The sequence below is a fragment of the Nannospalax galili genome, unplaced genomic scaffold (assembly GCF_000622305.1).
Source record: "Nannospalax galili isolate Female #2095 unplaced genomic scaffold, S.galili_v1.0 scaffold218, whole genome shotgun sequence".
Taxonomy (NCBI): domain Eukaryota; kingdom Metazoa; phylum Chordata; class Mammalia; order Rodentia; family Spalacidae; genus Nannospalax; species Nannospalax galili.
The window spans coordinates 3,632,436-3,637,143 of record NW_008343207.1 but is presented as its reverse complement, the minus strand read 5'-3'; the positions used below and the strand labels follow the sequence as shown (position 1 = coordinate 3,637,143).

Sequence of the window (4,708 nt, the reverse complement as noted above, 5' to 3'; positions counted from 1 at the left end):
AGATTAGATAAGGGCTGGAGAGATGGCTCAGTGATTGGAGTACTGGCTGTTCTTACAGACGACCTGGGTTCAAATCCCAGCACCCACATGGTGGCTAACAACCATCTATAACTCCAGTTCCAGATGATCCAATGCCCTCTTTTGTCCTCCACTGGGCACTGCATGACACAGGTGCACTTACACATATGCAGGCATAACACACACACAAAATAAACAAATCAAATAAATAAAAAAATAAAAAGATTAGAGAAAAATTAAAATTATGGGCCAGGTGTGGTGGCGCACGCCTGTAGTCCCAGCACTCGGGAGTCAGAGGCAGGCTGATCTCTATGGGTTCAAGGCAGATCTGATCTACATAGTGAGTTCCAGGCCAGTTGGGGCTACAAGGAAAGACCCTGTCTCAAAAAGACCAAAACATAAAAAACAAAAATAAAAGTTAAAGTTATGGCTAGGGTAGGTTAGTTGGCTCAGCAAGTAATGGTGGCTGCTACCAAGCCTGACAGATAACATGAGTTTGATTCCCAGGACCCACATGGTAGGAGACAACTAATTTCCACAAACTGTTCTCTGATCTCTATACACAAGCCACAGCATGCACATATCCACACACATGCATTTACACATACAATACATAAATGTAATTTAAAAAGGGAGAGCTGCTGGGCATCCTGGCACAGGCCTTTAATCCCAGCACTTGGAAGAGGCAGGTGGATCTCTGTGAGTTCAAGGCCAGCCTAATCTACATAGAGTTCCAGGCCAGCTGGGGCTATAGGGAGGCCCTGTCTCAAAAAAGACCAAAATAAATAAATAAATAAATAAATAAATAAATGAGGAAGGAAGGGAGGGCGGGCTGGGGATAGAGCTCAGTAGTAGAGAACTTGGCTAGCATGTTCAGTACTTACTGGGGGGTGGGGAAGGGTGCAGCACAGTTCTACATTCCCACCAATTGCCATTCAAACCTGTAAGTTTCTCTGAATATGCTAATGCATCGTGCTGTATGTACCTCAGTCATGGTGACATCAAGTCATCTTATCCTCAAATTCCCCAAGCATAATGGACATACATGCAAGAAAAAAGCTAGATGTGTCAGGCGTGGTCGTGCACGCCTTTAATCCCAGCAGAGGCAGAGGCAGAGGCAGGCGGATCTCTGTGAGTTCAAGGTCAGCCTGGTCTACAGAGTGAGTTCCAGGACAGCTGGGCCTACAGGGAGACCCTGTCTCAAAAAGACCAAAAAAAAAAAAAAGCTAGATGTGACCAGTGCTGTGGGCTCTGGTACACATACCTGCAGGCACCAGAGAAAGCTCTGATTTGTTTATGCACTAAGGGTAAGGAGCAAGAGAATAAAAACATAAGTGCTACCAGAATACCCAGGAGATGAAGGGACCTCTGGAGAATCTGAGGGAAACTAAGGACCTTTTCTCTAGAAAAACATACATAAGTTGCCAAACTTTCCCATACATTTTCAGAAAGGTTCAGGAACCTGCCTTGAAATTTCAGTAGGAGCTGTGTGTGTGGTCCACCCTGAAATTTAAGCATTCAAGAGACCCACAGAGAAACAGGAGTTCAAGGTCATCCTTGACTACACATGGAGTTGAAAGCCAGCCTGGACTACAGGAGAAACAAGGAACGAAGGAAAGAAAAGGAAAGGAGGGAGGGAGAGGGGAAAAAAGAGGGAGACTGACTGGAAGGGAGAATAGATTTCAATTCCACTATTTAAGGGCCAGTCAGATGGCTCAGGGGCTAAAGGTACTTGCTGCCAAGCCTGATGACCTAGATTTGATCCTTGTAGCCCTTATCATAGAAGGAAAAGAACCAACTCCCACAGGCCACAGGTTTTCCTCCAATCTCTACATGAATGCCATGGCATGTATACACACATAATAAATGAACAAATTAAAAGAAATTTTATACCAAGCAAGCGCAGCACTTGGGAGGCAGAGGCAGGCAGATCTCTGTGAATACGAGGTCTGCCTGTTCTACATAGTGAGTTCCAGGACAGCTGGGGCTACAGAGAGACCCTGTCTCAAAAAAAAAAAAAAAAAAAAAAAAAAAAAAGAAAGATAGAAAGAAAAAAATTCTACTATTTAAGAAGCTATAATGTATATTCCCAGAAAGCTAAGGAGGAATGATCAAAAGTTCAAGGCCAGCCTGAGCTATATAAGTGAGATCAAGATGCCAAAACAAAACCAAAAACAAAATCCACATAGCACACTGCATAATTTATTATCACTATTTAAATTTCTGAGTTTTTCTTCATGATTTCCTATTTTCAACAAGTTGTAGCCTTTTATTGAAAAAAAAAAAAAAGAAAGAAAAAGAGCTGGGTATGGCAGTGCATGCCTTTAATCCCAGCACTCCAGGGGTAGAGGCAGGTGGACCTCGGTGAGGCTGAAGCCAGCCAGGTCTACATAGTGAGTTCCAGGACATCCCAAGCTACATGGGATCCTGTCTCAAAATTATCAAAACAACCCCCACCTCAAAAAAAAGGAAAAGGAAGAAAGAAGAAAAAAGCTATTGTCACTTCCAGAGCTAAAATAAACATCACGAGCAAGATTAAAAACTCTTACTGACAGCTATTCTTTTAGGGGCACCTCTTCACACTGGAGAGCAGATTGAAAGAATTTTCTGGCATATTCTATATTGGCGATAGCTCAGTCAATGGTGCACAAGAGCAAAGAGCAGGCAAGCGGTCTCTGTGGCTCTCTGACCATCATTCCCTGGCTGCTAGTCCACAGGCTGACATTTGGGGAAACCCAGGTGGCTGAGGGACAGATGGATCAGTTTGGTAACATGGGTCAGTTAGCTGGGTTGGCGAGGCCTAAGGAAGCCAGGTGACAGTCTCAGGTGGGGATGAGAAGTATAGACTTTCGTGGGACAACCAGAACTCTGGAAAGGAGTATGACGACAGGCTCTGCCTAGTGGCCCAACAACTGCTCTCCAACAAGGCCTCCCTTCATGGGGTCCTTCCATACCTACATGTCAGTATTCATGTCTCCCCCTCATGAAGGGCCTCTCCTCCTTTGGTGCCAAACACACCCAGCTAGCAGGGTAAGATGCAGGGAGGGAAAAATTCAGAGAGGAGTGGGCCCCCATGTCGGGTAGCTTACAAGTCATAGTTGCCTCCCGGTCCTTAGGAGAATCCATTCTTCTCAGGCAGAGAATCCCTGGGCTGACAAAACTGCTGAGAAAAGTGATGGTGGTGGGGGTAAGGGAGGCAAAGGGCACCGAGTCACAGCCTGCAGTGTCTCTAAAATCCATACTGACTGGGCTGACCTCAACTCTGCTGGGACTCTGAAAAAAAACTGCTGCTCAGTGCTTTGGTTTAGATATCTGCTCAATAAACCTGAATGGAAAAAAATAACATCTTTATTTTAAATGCACATGGAAACCTGGAGAGAATTTCTGTTGCCAACTGTTCCAGAAGTGCCATGCCCAGCTAACACACGCAAAGAGGAAAACTACCTGCCTGCATGAGTACAGCTCTGACTGCGTGAACACAGTGGCCCTCATTTACAATGTCTTTGTAAATCCAGAGACAAGCCAGGCATGATGATTTACACCAGTACTCCTGGAACTTGGTAGGCTGAGACAGGACAGATGTAATTTGAGGCTACACTGAGTTACATAGTTGAGTACCAGCAGATAAGGCCAAAAAGCAAGCCTGTGTCTCAAAAATCAAAACAGAACAGCTCAGAAACATACATGTAAGTCTGTTCTCTGTCAAAGATCGTGTCTACTATAGATTGTAGGGTATAATCAAATTTACAAAACAGGTTAAGAGGAACCTCAACCCACCAGACACTAAATAACCAGTGTTTTCTGAATAACCAGATGCCACAGAAACTGTAAGCTATTGGCACGATCAGGCAGACCTAAACTAGACAGCAGACGTTCAGAGTTGAGGAGTGAACCATGTTACAAAAATTTGAGAGCTATGCACACAGGGAGAGGTACTTAAGTGATGGAAGTTCCAAGCCAAAACCTCTTGAGTTCACCCAACCAAAACACTTGTGAGATTCAGAAACACCGGGAACGTGGACATGCTTTAAAAACGCGCAGCAGAATCAAAATAAAAAAACTGAACTTTGTCTGTTAAATAAAACCATGTAACAACATGCACGATACGACTCAAGTGCAGCCCAACTGCTACTTCCTCAGTGACGCCTAATGTTAGAAAAAAAGAAGTTCCTATATTTTCACATGAACATTCCAAAACATCTTATTCCACTAGGGAAATGCATCCACGATCATAATTCAAGCATGGCCTTCGCAGTCTGTCCAATGCCTACATGACAGTGTGACCCATCCCTCTGGCACTTGCTTCGTTCAAGTCTACCTGGCCCGTCTTGTTCTTTTACACATTATGGGGCTAAAAAAGAAAAAACAGCCCTCAACTTTCTTCTCCGGTGTCCCACACACGAACCTTCCCGCAAATCCTCGCAGTAAACACACCCAGGGCTTTGTTTTACACGCAGATTTCTCCTGTCGGGTCTCAAGAGAGGTCCCTGTCCTTCTGCAGACGGAGGCCGCAGCCTGCCACCCCGGGTCAGGGCTCCGCCGCCGCCGCCGCCACCGCCGAGCGCACTCGCCGGGTTCCGGATGGCCCGCGCCGGTCGCGGCTCGCGCCCCTTCCTGTCTCCAGCCCACGGCGGGCGGGCGGCGAGCGCGCGGCGCCCAGACAAAAGCTCCGGCCGTCGGGCCCACGGGC

At 46.0% G+C, this 4,708-nt stretch overlaps 1 protein-coding gene across 15 annotated transcripts in view; it reads right to left on the bottom strand.

Annotated features, from left to right (window-relative positions):
* Kdm2b (lysine demethylase 2B) overlaps positions 1-4,708 on the bottom strand; it is a 146,151-nt gene that overhangs the window by 30,044 nt on the left and 111,399 nt on the right. The window lies entirely within an intron of this gene.